The 20,563-nt window shown below is 39.1% G+C and overlaps 1 protein-coding gene across 10 annotated transcripts in view; it reads right to left on the reverse strand.

The window, feature by feature from the left end:
- The window catches only part of TGM3 (transglutaminase 3), a 159,044-nt gene that overhangs the window by 112,604 nt on the left and 25,877 nt on the right, over positions 1-20,563 (reverse strand). For 7 of the 10 annotated variants that reach the window (XR_011647298.1, XR_009183173.2, XM_058286811.1 and 4 more), the window contains 2 exons: positions 15,892-15,949; positions 6,661-6,777 (listed from right to left, as the gene is read on the reverse strand). The gene's annotated coding sequence lies outside the window, so the exon portion shown is untranslated. The remainder of the gene's footprint in view (positions 1-6,660; positions 6,778-15,891; positions 15,950-20,563) is intronic. The other 3 variants (XR_009183174.2, XM_071211605.1, XM_058286808.1) reach the window with 1 other exon arrangement.

Consider the following 20,563-nt stretch of genomic DNA (forward strand, 5'->3'; position numbering starts at 1 on the left):
AAGGGGCATGGTCTGACTTTTTTTCCTCATCTTATATTTTTGGGGTCTGTGATAATCTTTTCTAATGAATAATTCACTGTGGGAAAACAATGAAAATAAAATAAGTAAAAATCACATGCAATCCCCATTTTAATCATTTCTGTATCTCCGTATCCCACTCATATCCAAGAATAATCTGGCACACAGTGGGCGTTCAACCAACTTTCATTGCTCTGTTGTCAGTTAAAGGTTCCAGTTATGACAATACCTGCCTTGTGGACTTTCTGGAGGATTAAATGAACTAATGGGTATAAATGAACTTTGTAAACTGCAAAGCACTTTGTAGCTCTAAATTAGCCATTATAATTATGTGTCCTCAACTTTATATTCATTTTTTAAAAATCTATGAGAAAATGACTGAGTTTCCCAAGTAAGCTGATGATCCACTGCTTAGAGCAGCTTTAAACAGGCCTTGCTTTTTCCCATGTTACAGATAAGGAACCTGAGGCTCAGAGAGTTTCAAAGACTTATACAAGGTCACAGATATACATTTGTACCCAAGTCAACCTGTGTTTTCTCCTTAGAAATAAGATTTGACTTTAAAATTGGTTCTCACTTTAGTTCTAAGTAAAAGTTTTAAGAGTTTAAGAGTTATCAATTGCTTTTTCTCTGCTTTCTTCCTTTTTACTTTTACTTATTAAACAGATCCTCAACACCCCTAAAATTCATACTGTCTCCTTATAGGGAGGTAGGAAAAACACAAACATTGGAATTGGACAGACTTGGGCTTGAGGCCAGACTCTCCTATGTAGTAGCTGGGCCACTTTGCACAAGAGAAAATTTCCACGAGCTTTCCTCATCAGCAAAATGGGATCCACAATACCTATCTTTTATAGTTTATTTATATATGTGTATATATATATATTATATATTTATATATATATTTATATGTGTGTGTGTGTATATATATATATAAAGATAATGTGTGTGGAGCGTCCAGCTCAGTTCCTGGTACATAAGAGACTCTATAAATGATAGCTGAGTGTTGTCGTCATCATTGATTTTCTTGCTGTTATTTTAAGTTGAAAAAGATGGAGAAAGAATCCCAAGTTTTAGCCATGTTACCACCTGATGAAGCCCCGTTGAAACTGGCCAGGCAGGTCACTTGCAAAACCAATATTGAAAGGTCAATCCCCCCAAAGATCACAAAAACAAAAATATTTAAGACAGCAATTTCCACCTCTGAGGCGAGGCTTCCAGTAGAGTCAACAGTTTCATCCAGGTGTGAGATTTCTTTTCAGCAGCAGCTTCAATGTCTACCTGTGACTCACAAAGCCTGGAGACCAGGGATAAAAATGGCTGCATTTGTCATAGCATCTCATGAATGAGTATGTGTGTAAGTGCAGAGAAGCAGAACAAAGCCCTGTATTAGGGTGGAGAAGGGCAAATAAAAACTTTAATTGAGAGAATGAGGAGGGATCTGAGACAGCCACGTACAGAGGTGAGTGAGTAAGAACACAAGTCATGATGATACTTTAACTTAATTTCATCCTAAAGAAATGCTGATACTTGGTAAACTTGGGGAGAGGGGTGGATTTAACACTAGACTGATAAGGCTTGGAGACAGAGAGCAGGGAGGACCCTTCCTATTCTAATGATGTTCACACTGTGGCTAGGGAGTCTTCAAAGATGCAGATGCTTTGGGAATTCCAAAAATCTCGTCTTTCTCACCAAGAAGACAGTTTGCTGCTTGAGGAAACTATTCAAGTTTTTAATCTGTTTTGTCCCAGTGCTAAAGATTTTAAAACCAGTGACAGATGCCAATGCCAGTCTTTTATAAATTGGAACCTATGGCCCTGTTCAAAGGCAGGGTAGGCTCTTCAACCCATAAGTCTTGCTTCTCTGTCTCATGTAGGAATATAGACACACTGGTGATCCCATTCCAGTTCACATACATTGCTAGATGTGGAGCTCTAGTGAGATTTCTCCTCTTGTTATTAGATTTGGTGATCTGAGGGTGCACTCTTCCTGAAACGTGACCACCTAAGATTGCTCCTGCCTCCTTAAGATGGGACTGGCCTCTCATTCTCACCTCTTGACCGGTGCTGCTCCAGGTGCCTCCTCAGTGCCCACTCACCTTTATCCTTCTGGACTTGACCTGTGCTCATAAACTGCCAAGATGGGTAAGATGCCCCACCTCCTCCTTATTTTAGTGACTCTCACTGGGCCAGAAGGGGCTCCTTCTCTTTGGAGTACCTACCTCCTAGGATGGCTAATCAGTTCTATTCATAAAAGTCCCTGAGTTCTTAAAGTTAAAAGTTTTGAGACCACCCTGTCTAATCCCCAAATATTACAGGTGAGGAAACTGAGATCCAAAAAAGTCATGCAATTCATACAAAGTCACACAGTAAAATCAGGATTCGATTTGAGGCCTCTTCATTCTAAATCCAGTGCCCATTCCAATAACCACACCTATTCCCTATTTAATTCAACTCAGTTTAAATCAACACATGCTTACGGGATGAATACTATGTACATTTTAGGAAAGGAAGAAAAGGAGAAAGGACACATGGAAAAAAAGCAAAAATCACAGATGAAGAAAGGACACATGGAAAGAAGCAAAAATCACAGATCAACCCAAAAGAAGCTGTAAGGGAAACAAGGATGTGAAGATGCAGTAATCACCTGAAGAAAAGACAAAACAAGTATATAACACAAGGCAAAGTATAAGTGCTCTGAAAAAGGCTTCTATGTTAGACTCAGACTAAAGCAAAGAAAGTTTTAAAATGCTTGGAAAAGGCTTCAGGGAGGAGATAGCATTTAAAACATCCTTTCCAACTACCTGTTAGCTGGCTTTCGAGAGACTGGAAAGCTAAAAGCCTTCTCAGACTCCCTTGCAGCTAGGGGGTGGCTAGGTGACTCCTTTCTGGCCAATGAGATATAAACAAGTTTCTTCTAGTTGTGCTTCTACCACTTCCTCTTTTTTCCTTGTGTAATGCTCCCTTACTCCACTAAGGAAGGTGGACTAGGAAGTATGATAGAGTTCCCGGGCAGCCATACCAGCCCTGAACTGCCTGCTCTTAACTAACTTCTTGTTCCATGAGACAAATGAATTCCTATTAGTTCAGCCAAGGTAGAGGAACCTCTTTTATATGCAGCTAAACCCAGGCCTGACTGATCATAGGCCTTGGATTTCCATGAGCAGAAGAAGGAGAGCAAGAAAGATGAAAGCCCACACTCCAAGATGAGGAAAGCATGGTGCAAGGTCTTGGAGTAGGAGTAGAGATCGATCAGAAGATAAGTTGACAAAGGCAGGCTGGAGCCCTGGTAAAACATTAGGGGGCCTCAGAGTATTAAGAGAGGAATTGTTGAGGGATGTCAAACTGGAGAGAGAAGTGGGCAGCACTGTTCTTGCAACAGTCCTTCTTTGGTACTCAGCACCAGGTGCCTCAATAAGCGCCCCTTATGCCCAGACAGCAGGCTGGGCAGCTGTAAGGAGCCTCGAGCAAGAGTGGGTGGCCTACTTCCTTCTAATCTGTTGCACATATACTACATTCCTGTTTGCTTAGTATCTACCTGGGACATCAGAAACCACAGTACCCACAAACTCTCATTCTGAAGGCACTCTCTCACCTTGTCACTTTCATCCCAGCAGCAATTACCTGGCTGGCAAACCACAGGTAAGTGAATCTAGCCCTCTGGCTTCTAAGGATGTACCTGGCTTTGAAACAGCAGCATATTTCAAGCCACAAACATCTTTGCCAAGAATGGTAAAAAATGGAAGCGATAAGAAGACAGATTTAAGTGGGGGGGGGGGGGGGGGAGTAGAGTATCTGGGGCTCTTGATAGGAAAATGGGAGTAGGAAAAATATTCAAACCATTATAGCTCTGAACAAGTCCAGGAACCTCAGGCAGTTACATGAAATTAATTCTTCCCTAGTTTTACTTTTCTGTGTGTGTTTCTCTGATTCAGACACTTGAGCTTCAGAGGTAGTGTGATGCAGTGGAAAAATACTGCTCCCAGCTGTCACTATCTGTTTGATCTCAAAAAATAATTGCCACTCCTTTGACTTCAATCTCAGACCTTGAAAGGTTTGTACCAGACAGTGTAAAGTCCTTTTCCTCCTTAAAAATTTCCTGACTCCCAGATCCCTGCAGCCAGCAGAGGGCCCCATAGTCTCTACACAGAACATACCAGGTCTCACATTGTTGTGTTGGTATCTGCTCTGTGACCCCAGTTAGTTCCTTGAGGGCAAGAATCCTGTTTTCTTGCTCAGTAATACATGGCAGAAACTCACTAAATCTACACTGAGTGAATTAATGAATAGCCACAGGTGTTCCTTGACAAGCATCTTAGGAGGGAAGTAGGAAGGCTCTACAGGCCTGGGCATCAAATGGCATCAGAGTTGTGGCACTCCCATGCCTCAGACACAACAGAGACAATAAGGCTAAGTTAGTGTCATTTGTCATCAGTTACATTTCATAGAACTAGTTCTACCAGATGTCGATAAACATTCTGTGAGAAAAAAGTCTTCCGGTCAAAAAAGGTTAAAAATTTTATAATTTTATCCTGTATGTCAACCATCTCCCCCATACATGTCAGCCTAGTAAGGGCTATTTAGTAAGCCCTATGTTAAAGATAGCTGCTTAACTTTGCATAACCCAGAATTTCTCAAATTTATTTATTCATGGAACCTGTTTTTGGAGACTACCTATTAGCACTAGTTTGAGAAACACAGTTTAATGTAAATTATTTCTGAAGTCATGTGGTCACAAATAAACCCTGTTTAGGTTGTTAAAAAGCCCTCTAAGGACTTAAATTTTTGGTCCATCCATGTCCCAGATGAGCCCTGTATTTCAGCAGAGTTGCAACAACTACTCTCCAGTTCATTTGACTCACTCAGGACAACTCAGAAGGTGATAATGATAGACAACGCCCATCCCAAGGAATAGAGAATGTCTGCAACTGCAAGCAAGATAGCTCCATCCACCTGCCCTATGGGATCTAAGTCCCCTTTCAGTTAGAAGCAGAGTGGGCATCGCCATCCCCAAATCCTCAAGATTGGGGAATGAACAATGGACTAAAGTAGACTTATCATTCTATTATAGACTTATTATTATTCTAGCAATGGAAGAACTCTTATCATTGATGTAAAGGCAGTGGCCACCAGAGGGTCTGAGGGATGGGAGAGGGAAGAATAGGCGTAATATAGGTGCATTTTTGGGACACTGGATTTGTCCTGCATGACATTGCAGAGACAGATACAGGCCATTGTATATTATGTCACAACTTACAAAATTGTGTGGGACAAAGTATAAACTATAAGGTAAAATGTAGTCCATGGTTAGTAGCAATGCTTCAATATGGGTTCATCAATTGTAAAAACGTACCACACAAATGAAGGATGTTGTTAATGTGGGAAAGTATGGGAGGGGGAGTGGGGCATATGGGAATCCCTTATATTTTTTATGTAAATGTATGTAATCTAAAGTTTCTTTAAAGCTTTAAAAAAAATTAAACATACATTTTAAAAAGGTCCTCTAGGGAGCCTATGTGGCTCAGTGGTTGAGTGCCAGTTTCCCACTTACAAGGACCAGGGTTCAATCCTCAGCCCCAGTACCTCAAAAAACGAAAAAAAACAAAACCAATAAAAGCCCTCCTAGAACCAAACATCACCAGCCATTGCACAAACTAATGAACGGGACATGGAAATAAGGATAGATGTAAGAATTCAGACCATTATTATTAATATAATTATTACCTCATTCAGTTAGCATTTGCTCAACATAACCGATTATCTCCTATTAAATTAAATTCTGGGGCAATAAAGATAAATAAGATAGGGTATCCTCTCTAAAGAAGAGAAATGCCTAAAGGTGAAGAGAATGTTCAGTATAATGTGCTAAGTAGTATAAATAAGCAGGTGTGATGGGAAGGCAGAAGAAGGTACCTGGGAGAATCATGGAAATTGAACCTTGAATAATAAAAATGATGAAAATTTTATTAATACCATTATATAGTGCTTACCATGTACAAGGCACTGTTCTAAGCATAGTGCGTGAATTAACCCACTTAAACTTCAAATAACTTTATCAGATACCTCTCTAATACATGCTTTTTACAAACTAGATATTTGTAAACACACTCAGAGAGGCTTGGTAACTTGCTTGAGGTCACACAGCTAGAAACATGGCACAGGAGAATTCAAACCCATGTGGCCGGGCCTCAGAGCCTGTGTTTTTCAGCTCTAGGCTGTACTGCTTCGCTAGGGATGGGCAGTATACCAGATGAAGAGAGGCAGAAGCTTCCAGGAAAAGGGAGTTAGAGAACAACAAGTAGTTCTTTGTGCACAAAACACAAAGTACATGGGGAAAAATGGCAAGTGAGGATGGGACCAAAAGATAGGTTGGAACCAGAGTCAACAATTGTGAAGAATCTCAAATTTATGCTAGAAGTTCTGATTGTATCTGGTGGACTCAGCTCTCAAACCTTTCCACTAAAGTCCGCTAGGCAAGAAAGGAAAACATGAGCCTTTAGGAGAGTCTGCGAGTATAGCTTAAAGTAGTCTCCATTAATTTCTTAGAAGTGTCCTGCTGTCATCTGAAAAATTCATGAAAATTCCATGTCCTACACCAAAGTGTAATTGTGTTGTTCTAATATAAAAATGTTTACTCACTTACCACTTCGATGAGCATTTTTCTAAATGAAGCTCCAGGAAGATATGCCTTGTTTCTCCTGTGACCTCAAGTATCCCCTGGCAACCTGCTTGCACCTCCGATTCTTAGCTGGAGGCACGGCTGTAAATAATGAGAAATCATTTAAGATAGTTAAGTCAGGGAAGGACATGATCAAATCTAATTTTCCAGAGAAAACTCATTAGAATAGCATGATCTTAGAAATAAGTTAAACATCCATCAAGAGGGAACTGATTAAATAAATCAGAATTATACAATAGAATACCACAGTACTTTTAAAAAATATGAGCAAGGCCAGCATGTATAGATCTTTAAGGTAATAATTTAAGTGAAAAAAAAAGCAAGGTATGAACCAGTGTGTACAGTATATTCCCATTTTGGGTGAGGTATAGAGAGTGTGTGCTTTAATGATATACCTACATATACAAGCTTATACAGTCAGAGAAAAATTTTGGAAGGGTAAATGAGAAACCAATCAACAGCGGGTACCTCTGAGAAAGAGGACAGGGAATATGAAAGGAAAGAGTTTTATATTTCACTGCATACCTTTTGGTACTATTTGGACCTTTACATTGTGCAGGCATTACTTTTTCTAATAAAAGAAATAGCTTAATGAGTCAAGTTTTTTCAAAATAAGTTAAAAATAGTATTCTAAAAAGAAAAACTTAAAAGAACTCTGGCGGTAGTACATTATGGATGGTGGACTAGAAAAAAAAGAGAGCAATTATAGGGAAAGACTTATTTAAAAAGCTACCATCCTAGAGCAAGATGACAAAAGTTGAACTAGGGAAGTGGCAGTCAGGATAAGGAAGAACTCTGAAAGATAACTAAGCAGTAGAATCTACAGGACTTGGCAACTGATGAGTTGTGGAAGTTATAACAGAGGTAGAAGTTAAGAATAAATTCATTGATGAAAGGAACAAAGAAGCTATTCACTAGTTGGGTGCTCACAAAAGAAGGAGCTAGAATATGGGAAAAGATGATGAGTTTCACTGGGTTTGTGATATTTTAGAACATTCAGGTAGAGATGAATGACCTAATAAAAATATGAGTCTAAGACTTAACGATGATGATAAACATATTTACCTTATTGCTGGCAACTTACTAAATTCTAACAGAATAAAGAATAAAATGTGTTTACTCTTCGGTTCTGAAAAGAGTTTACCTAGCAAGCCTAAGATTGCTAAGATTAGAAAGGCCTGCTTGCAAGGTTGGCCCCTGGCTGGCATCTGGAATTGGATAGATAAAAATTTCCCTACACTGATATGAAAATTTCCCTAAATGCTAAGGGTGGCTTGCTGTGCCTGGACTGTTGGTGCAAATAAAGTGGTTTATGACAAACACCTGCTTTCCTTCCAGGAGTCTCAGATTTTAGTATGTGGTAGGCAGTGGGTGCCTACAGGAGCAGCCCTCAGTAAAAACCCTGGATGCTCAGTCTGTCATAAGCTTTCACTGTAGACAATACTCTACACATACTGCCACAATTAATTGCTGGAGGAGTTAAGCAACTCTACTGGAAGAGGACTCTTGGAACTTTAGGCACTATTTCCTCCAAATTTTACCCATGTGCCTTTTGCCTTTGTTGATTCTGCTTTACATCCTTTCACTGTAATAAATCTTAGCCCTGAGTACAATAGTATTTTGAATTTAAATATCATTGAAGTTAGAGGTGGGGGCATGGTGGGAAATACATTCAAAATCTAAATTGACACGACCTTTTTATACTCCTCCCATCCTCCAATTTTTCTCCACCACAGTTCAGACAGAAGATATAACTCTAAAAGTTTATTAAAAAGTCTGGAGATTCTTAGTAAAAAGGTGTGGAACAAGTAGAGGTGTGACCCTACAGCTACACCTGCCTCATGACTTCCTAGCTTTGTGGCTTGCCTAAACCCAAGTCAGTCACCTACAGAAGTTTTAACAAAATTCTTGGTTATGACTGGATGACCCTGAAGTGCCAATTAATTCTGACAGTCTATGACTCTGTGATTACTCCATATTGGAATGGTTTGGGATTTTCCTGAGGCATATCCCGACAGAGGAAACAAAGTTTGAAGGTCACAAAGCCTGTAGAAGGAGGTTCAGGGCAAACCAAGAATCCAAAGTAGCGCCAATTAACATGTGATGAGTGAAGAGTGATGCACATGGACTTTTGATCTTTATTATTTCCCAGCTGTCCAGTTCAGGAATCTGCCCAGTCTCCCAGCCAGGCCCTGGCTCCAGGGGCTCTCAGTCATAAAGGCGTGCCTCTGGGAGGAGCTGTTCAGACAAGCAATGGTTCCTTGTGTTGGATCTGCTCTGTAAACTGCCAAAATCCCAGTGCTTCTTTGAGAAACATGGGGCGTTGATGCTCTTTCTCTGTTATAAGTCATAGTTTTTGTTGCCACTGTACTTTGTAAGACACCATCATGAGCTGGGGTAAAAGACAAGCCCTGGTAAACCCTTTACTGTTAAGGTCCCATTATCCAAGAGACTGAGTTCCTTCCTAGAGCTTTAACACTGGACACATAATCTTTTCTTTTTATTCTCTCCAGAATACTCATCACCCCTCCCAGGAAACCATAACACCAATTTTGAAAGTCACAACCCTACCCAACTACAGATATGCACATTTACTTAGATACAAAGTGTATAGAGAGAGTGCTTACATACAATTTCATACATGTATGTAAAAGTATGTCATTGGTTTTTCTATGTACTGTTATAAAGCCCATCTAAGTCTTTGTAAAATGTAGTCTTTTTTAGACGATCCTTAGTTGTAATTCTGTGACATAGTTATCTGAGTCTAGCCTTGCCTAATCTGGGTCTTGCCCTTTGCAGCTCACTAATAAATATCCAAGAAATCACTAAGAAATCTGAGTTCAACCCAAATTTTATTTTTACTCAAATTAGAATATTCCCTCTAAGTTTCATTGCCCTAAGGAAACAACGATAGTTCTAAGTGGTTAAGAGTGTGACTCCTGAGCCAGAAAGACTAGGCTTCAAATGCCACTGATAGACTTTGGACAGGTTACCTAAACTCTCTAAGCTTCAGTTTCCTTGCCTGTAAAATGGAGTGACTATGAGGGTAAGTGTAATTATCCACATGACACATTTAGTCTGTCCCTTTTGCATAGCAAGCACTGAGTACAAGGTGGCTAATTACTACTTATTATTATTATTATTATTATATTTCTTGCTACAGCTAAGGATTTCTGAGCATCTAGTTCTCCTTAATCTCTAACTCAAGTCTTTGAGGTTTCCACACCAACAGTAGTTGTGACTTTTTCTCCCATTTCATTATCTTTTATTAACTTGCTACTTGTTTTCTGTTTTCTTTTCCCCTTAGAGATTATTCTCTAGGACATCTGAATCCTGTAGACCATTGTACTTTTGGCTTAGCAGTCTTGATCCTAAGTGCACGCCCCATAATCTCTCCTTACCCACCTACTCTTGTAACATTTTCATTCTAGTCTGTCAGTTACATGCATTTAGATAATTTTACAGCCTTCAAGCAGTACTTTCATGCCAGATACAACACATTAAATTTTTCTTCATATGACACTAGGAGTAAAAGATTAATGAGGGCCTCCAGAAAAATAGCTCAATTCTTGTTTTGGTGCTGTGTTTGTAATACCTCTAATAGGGGTATATGGTTAGTTGGGATATCTAAATAAACAATTATGTTTTTTGGATATGATCCATATGCATTCTAGATGCTTCATTCATTCTGAAGTTATGTTCAGGTCCTGCCCACTTCTGCCAGAAGAGGGATTTCTGGAATCTGCAGAGAAAAATTAAGTATGAGACCCCTATCACAATTCAAGCCAAGGTAGTTTGAAGGAGAGGCAAAAGAGGGCACTTAAATGTTAGATTCCAGAAGCAGTCCAGATGTAGCCATCAGGGAAGTACAAACAAAACCACAATGAGATACCCCTTCATATGACTAGATGGCTATAATAAAAAATACAGAAAATAACAAGTATTGAGAACAGGAAGAAATTGGAGACCTCGTATACTGACGATGGAATTGTAAAATTGAGCCACTACTTTGGAAAAGAGTTAAGCATATCCTCGAAAGGTTAAACATAGAGTTACCATATATATATAAACCTAGATAGATACCGAAGAGAACTAAAAGCATATGTTCACACAAAAACATGTACATGAGTGTTCATAGTAGCATTATTCATGATAGACAAAAAGTGGAAACAACCCAATCACCTGATGAATGGATAAACAAAATACTGTGTATCCATACAGTGGAATATTAGTCATCAATAAAAAGTAGTGAAATATTGATACGGACTCTAAAATGGATGAGCCTTAAAAACATTATGCTAAGTGAAAGAAGCCAGTTACAAAAGGTCACATAATCTATGATTCCACTCACATGAAATATCCAAAGAAGGCAAATCTACAGAAAAAAGTAAGTAAATTAATGATCGCCTAGGGCTGAGAGGGGGAATTGGAAAGCAAATAAGAGGTGATTTCTAATGGGTATGGGTTTATTTTGGGGGTGATGAACAAGATCTAAAATTGTGGTGATAGGGATACAACATTGTGAATATACTAAAAACTACTCGATTATACACTTTAAATGGGTGGATTATATGGTATGTGAATAACATATCAATAAATCCGTTACATTAAAAATAATAAATGAATGAACAGAAGCAGTACAGGATCATATCTTGATAATAGAGACTAAAAACAAAAATATAGTAATTGCAAATCCCTAGATGACTCTTATCACTTTAAAACTGTCATGCATGCTGTAAGAAAGGCATTCTAAGGAAATCGAACATTCAAGAAAAAGATAAAAGTTGGTTATCTAAAATCAACTTTAGGGAAGCGGACTTGGCCCAGTGGTTAGGGCATCCGTCTACCACATGGGAGGTCTGCAGTTCAAACCCTGGGCCTCCTTGACCCGTGTGCACCTGGCCCACGCGCAGTGCTGATGTGCAAGGAGTGCCGTGCCATGCAGGGATGTCCCTCGCATAGGGGAGCCCCACACACAAGGAGTGTGCCCCATAAGGAGAGCCGCCCAGCACGAAAGAAAGTTCAGCCTGCCCAGGAATGGTGCCGCACACATGGAGAGCTGACACAACAAGATAATGCAACAAAAAGAAACACAGATTCCCGTGCCGCTGACAACAGAAGCGGACAAAGAAGAATATGCAGCGAATGGACACAGGGAACAGACAACTGGGGCGGGGGGGGGTGGGGAAGGGGAGAGAAATAAATAAAATAAATCTTTAAAAATAAATAAATAAAATAAAATCAACTTTAGTACCAGCTTTCCCAGTTTATTTTAAATGACGGTGTTAGCCAATCTCCATTGTTCATGAATAATATTTATGAAGTACATGATAAATCTTTATCCAATGTTTGATAGCAACCAAACCAAGAAAAGATGTTATTGACAAATTATGTATTCCACACCCTCTGAACAACCCCAAGGTCACCCTGCTCTACCTAGCCCTTGTTTATAATGCCTTATTTAGCACTCTGCCTGTAACATGGCAACTGAAATCAGATTAGCCATCTGTCTTAGACATTCTTAGTTCACCTCGTATTATGAGTAGCAAAAGTAAAAGATGGTGCTCCTACATACAGTAAAAACCAACCAATCAACAACCTAAATATAAGAGCTAAAACTATAAAACTCTTAGAAGAAACCATAGGGAAATATCTGCAGGACCTTGTGTTAAAATTTAGACTTTACACTGAAAGTACCAGTGTAAACAAAAGAAAAATATATAATTGGACTTTATTAAAATTAAAAATTTTTGTGTATCAAAGGACATTATTAAGAATGGGAGAAAATATTTGGAAACCTTTTATCTGATAAGGGTTTAATATTCAGAAAAATAAAGAACTCTTATAATTCAACAACAAAAAGACAAACAGCCCAATTAAAAAATGGGCAAAGTATTAGATAGACATTTCTCCATAGAAGATATACAAATGGCCAACAAGCACATGAAAAGATGCTCAACATCATTAGCCACTGAGGAAATGCAAATCAAAAATTAATGAGATACCACCCCATATCCACAAGGACGGCTATTATTTTTTAAATGGGAAATAACAAGTGCTGGCAGGGATACAGAGAAATAGGAACCCGTGTATATTGTATGTCAAAATGTAAAATGGTGCTGCCTCAGTGGAAAACAGCTTGGCAGATCCTCAAAAAGTTACAATTGCCATATCACCTGGTAAACCTACTTCTAGGTATATGCCCCAAAGAATCAAAAGCAGGAACTGAGACAGATATTTGTACACCAATATTCATAGCAGCATTATTCACAACAGTTAAAAGGTAGAAGTAACCCAAGTGTCTATCAATAGGTGAATAGGTAAACAAAATGTGGTATACCCACACAATGGAATTATAAAATAAGTGATTCTCCTGTTAAGTTTGAAATTATTTCAAAATTAAAAGTTTAAGGGAAAAATGGGTTACAGCACACAGAGCCACTTTGTTGGGAGGTGGGGGGAGAAAGTGGCAAGGAAGAGAGAATTTTCCTTTCAATAACTATTCTTTTAAAGAAAATCATTTACATTCAGCCATAGTGTAATTTTATCATTCTCTTGACATTCTTTGGAAGTTAAAAATGAAAACAGGAATTACACACACACAAAATAACCAACTGAAAAAAATATAATAAGACCCTATTGGCAATGGCAATGAATATAAAATATGTGAGACCTATATAAAGGAAGAACTATACAACTTTACTGAAGAGTATAGAAAAGACCTGAATAAAAGGAAAAATATTGCAAGTTCTAGAATGGGCAGAGTTTCTTTTGGGAAGAAATCAATCCTCTCCAAAGTATTACATGGATTCAATATAATTCCAATAAAATCCCAGTGGATATGTGTGTGAGATAGAGTGTGTGTGGGTATGTGTGCATGTGGTAGATAAAGATTGGTGGCACAAGTTGATTCTCAGGTTTTCTTGGATGAGACTATAGCCGAAATTTTTTTGAGAAAACAAAATTAATGGGAATGGAATGAGGGAACATCTCCTACAGAATTAGAGGAACAGAATAGAGTCCAGAAACTGCCACAAATTTATAGGAAATTAGTAAATGGTTTTGGGACAACTGGCTAGTAGGAGAGACCATGGCAGGGCCTGATGCTGGGGAGGCCCCAGGCTGGAAAGCTTGCCCATTGCACGGCAAGCCATGATATTAAATTGAAAAGCCAGATGCCTGTGGCATAGCTAAAATACAGATAACAAGAACTCAGACATCAACTCTAGACTACAAGACATTTACAGAGCAAATTGTGTAAGGTAAGGATGGGAGCTGCTGTGCTAATGACACAGTTCCCCACATTATTGGTAATAAAAGCTCAAGCCTAGGGAGATAAAGCAGATCCTCTAATCCAGTCTGAACTGTCTAACCTCTGCAACCCAAAGTGAGGCTCAGGGGGGATAAAGTGGGCACAGGGAGCTGTGACAATTTTCCATCAAAGTATTCTTTAACCAAGTTGAACAAATGCTTGCCACCACTGAATACATGCCTAAGTGTCTAATTTCTGCAGATCCTGAAACCAACAGGGGTGTCAGCCTCCCATAACTCTTAATTTGGAAAAGCACAATACTAGAACTCTCCCTCATACCATACACAAAAATTAGTAACAAATAAATTAACCTTCTGAGGCAACAATTCAACCTCTATGAATCTTACCTAATAAAATGCTCACAGAAGTGTATCAAAATATATGTTTTAGAAAATATGCACTATGGCAGTATTTCCATGAACAAAAAAAAAGCAGAATATGATAGTCATGATAATAGATAATGTATGTTGAAGATTTACTATGAGTATGGCTTTGGTTGACACTTTTTACACAGAGAATCTCACTAGATCTTCGTGACAATGCTATGAAATAGGAAGTGTTACTATTTCCAATTTGTAGAGAGGTTAACAGGGGCACAGAGAAGTTATGTTACTAACCAGAGTCACAGAACTCGGTTTGAACCCTGATTGGGCCTAAGCTCACCCTCTTAACCAATACTCTTCACTGAATCAACCCAAATGTCCATTATTCATTCATTCATCCAAAAGATATTTATTGAGTATTACCATGTTCTAGGCATTGTGTCAAGCACAGAGACAAAGTAAGAAAAATCAGACATGGTCTCTGCCCTCCTTGAGCCCACTGTCTAAAAGTGGGACAAAGACATGTAAAAATGTATAACCTTAAACTGTGGTGAGTACAAGGAAGGAAGGACATTCAGTGCTTTCCTATGAAGACATTTAATAAGTGACCTGATGAAATCCAGGGTGCAGGGAAGGCTTCCCTGAGGTAGGAACATTTGAGTTGAGATCTGATGGGATAGTAGGTTGAAGCAGGTGTGTGTGTGCGTGCGCACATGCACACGCAAGCATGTGTGCATATGTATCTCTGAGAGAGAGAGCAATGCATCAAGGAAAGGAACAGCCTGGTTAAGGACCCTGTGACAGCAGGGAGTGTGGTGTAATCACTTGGCTTCTGAGAAATCCACACTTGTCATCCTTTTTGCAGCATTCCAACCAGAGAATTCTGGAGCTTGGTAGGGTGGAGGGTTGTGGTGATTTTGGCCAACTTAGGAGTACATGCCTCTAAGGCTTGGAAGGGAAGGAGGAGCAGATACATCCCAGTTGCTGGGCTGGGAATTAGCATTCTTTGCGTGCAAAGAGCTACTTTGGTAACTACACATCTAAATAATGGAATGAGTCTAAACTGGTCTAGAGGGAGGCCACTCCTTGTGACCAGGCCTTCAAACATGTTTCCTTCCAGAAAGGAAAGGCAAAGACGAATGGGTACAAACAAACAACCAGAGACATAACTAGGTTTCAAAAACACTATGCCATGAACACAGCTGGGAGGTACTGGCTGTTTCCAAGAATCAAACACAATCACATAGCCATCTGCCCTCCCCTGGAAAGCAAGCTTTCCCAGACTTGCTCATTCACTCCACAAGCACTTAGTAGGAGTAAGGTACAGGCTTGCATGCTGCAGGCAACAGAAATACTGTAATTATACATCTCATAAACCTTCCGATACTCTTTGGAATAAAGAGCCATATAAATAAATAAATATAGCAGGAAAAGCAAGGCAAATGCATGTAAAAAGATATATTGTGAACCTAACCATACAAAACAAAACAACCTGAACACCATAAATAATAAAAGGACTTGGAAGAAACAAAAAACAAAAGAAGTATAAAAAATGTTTACCTCTCAAACGCGGAATTATGCTGTGTCTTTTTTATTCTACTTCATATTTCCCAAAGTTCTAAAATAAACACAGAATACATTTTTGATGACAAAATAATAGACTTTATTTAGATTCATTAATTATTTAATTCAATAAATATTCGTTGTGTGCCTTATATGTCAGACACAGTCTTGGTCCTGGAGATTCAGTAAGTGCATGTGCTTGGCACCTCAGGGGTGGGGAAGGGCAGTGTGACTGAGGCAGAGGGAAGGAAAAGAGAGTGAAGGAGATTGGAGGACAGCAGAGTTCTATATAGGGCCTTGCAGAGCAGGATAATTTGGATTTTATTCTCAATGGAGTTAAATAAAACACTAAGCAAGAATTAAATGTCCTTGCAGGAGAGACACCAACTCAGCATTTAATTGCATGGTTCAGACATTACAGTGAGAACTTCAGAGAAAGGCATGAATGCTGGGCAGGAGCAGCTAGGGAAGGCTTCACAGGAGAAGCAATGTGCAAGCTGGACCAGAAGGACAGGTAGAATTCACAGAAGGAAGGATGGGTAGGGGATGCCTGCTTTTCCACAGCTCTTTAACAAAATCAAAACCAAAGGCTTCCCCTTAAAGGTAAATTTTTAAAAATAATTTATTTTTAATTGTGGTAAATATATAAACATAAATCATTTGAACCATTTTAAGTGGTTCATTCTTTGACATTATGTGCATTGACAATACTGTATAACTTTCACTACTATTTATTTCCAGACTATTTTCCTCATCATAAACCAACCTCATACTCATTAAGCAATATTCCCCATCCCCATCTCTCCCCACTCCTCCTAATTTCTGTCTCTATGAATTTGCTTATTCTAAGCACTTCATATAAGAAAAATCATGTAATATTTGTCTTTTTTTGTCTGACTTATTTCGCTCAACATGATGTGTTTAAGGTTCATCCATGTTGTAGCACTTACCAGCACTTCACCTCTTTTTACAGCTGAATAATATTCCATTGCATGGATATACCATATTTTGTTTATCCATTGACCTTTTGCTGGACACTTGGATTGTAAAAGTAAGTATTTTTGTAGTAAATAATCTGTGTTGATATAAAAGGAAAATAATGGACAACCAGTCCTTTTATTTGATATAAAAATATGTCAAAAATCATAGCAGGAATCTGTCAGGATGTTGTGTGACACACCCTTATTTACTTCCATAAGAATTCAGAGTATGTTAAATCTCTGGGCTCTCAAGAAATATTCACAGTAGGGAGGAAACGGAGATCCCACTCAGAAAGCTGCCAGAACTTTTGTAAGCCAATGGGATAATCAGGAAGAAGCTTTCAACAGCACTTTTCCTGCTTTCTTGGTATGCTTTCAAGAAGGAAATGCCTAGCTATCAATTACAGGCTTTTGATTGAACACATCACAACCATCAGTAATGTGTTCTGAAAAGAGTAATGGAGCTTGGGTCCCTAGCCCATTATTAGAAAGTGCAATTTACAGAAGATAAAGGACAGGTAAAGTGCCAGGCACAACACTGAGTCAACTGACAGGGTCACCCAGCAAGCCGTTACTGCACAAGCGGTTATTGCACAAACAGTAAAGAAAAGGAAGAGGGAGAAGGCCAGGGTGGTTGTTACAAAGAGTAAAAGAAGAGCTCCTGTTTTATGTCCCTCTATCAAACAGTTGGTGATCCCCAGCCTAGCAGCAGAAGGCAGCCCAAGTAGTCTCAGTCCTCTTCCAGCTCTGAAAGCCCAGTGGTACAGTGAGGGGGATCTCTTGGGAGCCGTGGTAAAAACAAATAGCCGGGGGGCATGTTCTCCTTCTTCAGTGGGCCTGAGACTTCCTGAGATACTGGGGTGATAGGGTAGCACTGTCAAGAGGGACCCTGAGGCAACAAGCTGCCTGGCCTAAGAAGCCTCTTTGTACCCACATTCCAAGCAGTATCAGTCGTTGTAACAATACAATAATTCAAAGTTCTGAAAATGAGTTATTGAAACTGCAGCCCACCAAAGTAGGACAGGGTCTCTGTGCTAAACCTAAGCATGGTGAATGCCTGCTAAAAGAAAAGATTTAAACAGGACCCCAAGTCTCCCAACATAATAGACAAAATGTCCAGAATATAATAGAAAAAAAAATCATCCATCACACCAGGAACCAAGAAAATCACAACTTGAAAGAGAAAGGACAATCAACTGATAACCAGCACCAAGATGTATTAGAAATACTTGACATCATAATTTTAAAACGGTTGTCATAAAAATGCTTCATTATTTCTCTTGAAACGTATTTTGAAAATTAGAAAATTCTCAGCAAAAAAAATAGAAGTTATTTTTAAAAGAAGCAATGGAAATTATAGAACTGTAAAAGAAAAGAAATAGAAATTTACTGGATGGGCTCAATATTAGAATGACAGGATAGAGTCAGTGAACTTGAGGAAAGGTCAAGAAAATTTAATGAATTTGGAAAAACAGAGAGAAAACAGACTGAAAACAAATACAGAGCCTCAGGGATCTGTGGGAAAATAACTAAACAAATCCAATAATCATGGCATCAGTTTCAGTTAGAGAGAAGAGAATGGAGCTGAAAAAGTATTCAAAGAAATAATGGCTTAAAAGTCCCCAAATTTGGTAAAAGGCACATATGAACAGACTCAAGCAGCAAACCCAAAACAAGATAAATTCAAAGAATGACACATCATAATTAAAATTCTGAAATACAAAGATGAACAGAAAAGCCTTAAAAGAGCCAAGAAGAAATGATGTGTTGCTTTACAGGAGAACACCAATTTGAATAGCATTGCATTTCTCAACTGCAGCCATGGAGGCCAGAAGGACATTTTCCAAGAGCTGAAAAAAAGAACTATCAAGCACATCTATATCTGACAAAATTATCATTTATGGATTAAGAGGAAATCAAGATATTCTCAGACAAAGGAAAACTAAAAGAATTTGATGCTAGCAAACCTATCCTTAAAGATTGGCTAAAAGAACTTCTTCAAATAGAAAAGAAATGACAAATGAAGGAAACTTGGCAAATCAAGATAAATGGACCTAAATGAAAGGAATGTTTCCACACTTGAAGTGGTAAAGTCACATGTGTTTATTAGGGCAATACCTACAGCATGGCTAAGAACACTATACAAAGAGATATACTCAAAGAGATACACTACAAAAAAATCAAGATGGAAGCCTAACACATGTTCAAAAATTCATAGGAAGGCAAGAAAGGAGAATCAGAAGAAGTAGAACCAGCAGAAACAAACAGGAAAGATCTAATATCTTAAGTGCCTTAAATGTAAATTGTCTAAATATGCCAATTAAAGGATAAAAATCAACAGAGTAGATTTTTAAAAAAATCATGATCCAAATATAGTCTGCTTATAAGAAACTCACTTCCAATTAATTCAATGATATGAGTAAGCTGAAAGTAAAAGCTGTAGAAAGATATACCATGCAAACAATCAAAAAAAAGCAGGAGTAGCTATATTAATATCAGACAAATTAGACATCAGAACAGTAAAAATTACCAGTGACAAAGAAGGACATTATATAATGACAAAAGGATCAGTTCACCAAGATGACATAATGATCATAAACGAGTATATGCCAAACAACAGAGCCTCATAATACATGAAGCAAAAACTGATAAAGCTTAAAAGATAAACATACATTATTATTCTCAGCAAATAACAGAACTACTAGGACAAGACGGCAGAAGCATAAGGCGCTCCTAGAGTCAGGTCGTGCTACAGAAAGTTAGTAATTACCCAGGGCTATCTAAAGCATCTATTTGGAGGCCCCAGGAGACCAGAAGAGCATCCTGCAACATCCTTGAAAGAATGGGAGGAGACTGTCCATGTGCAGAGAAGATTCATAACTAGAAGATTCACTCCTCACGCTGGAGGCCAGTGCCCATTCTCCACTGGTGGCAGAAGCTGCCTGGGGAACTATTCTGAGGCTGGAATTGGAAGCTGCACTTCCCAAAAATGGGGGAGGAAGAGACAGTTAGGCACCAACTTCTGCTATTGATTAGTAAATTTGGCAGGTTAAAGTATAATCCTAAGAACAGCTAAAGTTTGAAACTGTCCAAGTCAGAAAGAGGCAGGCAGCCACCATTTTAACTGCCCCTGGCACAAAGAAGCGTGGGGCAGACTGAAAATCACAGTGCTGATAGGGATCTGCTTCTTTCCATTCAGATCAGATTGCAACCCTAGCTTAAGCGCCAGCCCCACATCCACCAAGGAAGAAGCTGAGGGAGCCTGTGCCAACATCTATGGGAAAATACAGGCCACGTCGCAGATCCTACTCAGGCAGCCCAAGCCTCAGGAGCTATTCTGTGGCTGGAATTTCCCAAAAATGGGAGGAAGAGACAGTTGACCACCAATTTCAGCCACTGATTAGTAAATTTGGCTGGCTAACGTATAGCCCTAAGAACAGGTAAAGTTTGAACCTGTCCAAGTGGGGAATGAAGCCAGTAACCACCATTTTGACTCTGCTGCCAAAATGAGAGGAAGCTCGGCTGACTGAAAACCACAGCAATGGTAGGGACCCACTTATTTTGCCCAGATTGGCCTGCAGCCCTAGCCTAGTCTTCAGCCCCACCTCTAGCAGGGAGGAAGCTGGTGGACCCTGCATCAGTCTCTCCGGGTAACTAGAAGTACACTTGGCAGGCACAGACTGAATATC

This window comes from Dasypus novemcinctus, chromosome 24, assembly GCF_030445035.2.
Source record: "Dasypus novemcinctus isolate mDasNov1 chromosome 24, mDasNov1.1.hap2, whole genome shotgun sequence".
NCBI classification, from domain to species: Eukaryota; Metazoa; Chordata; class Mammalia; order Cingulata; family Dasypodidae; genus Dasypus; species Dasypus novemcinctus.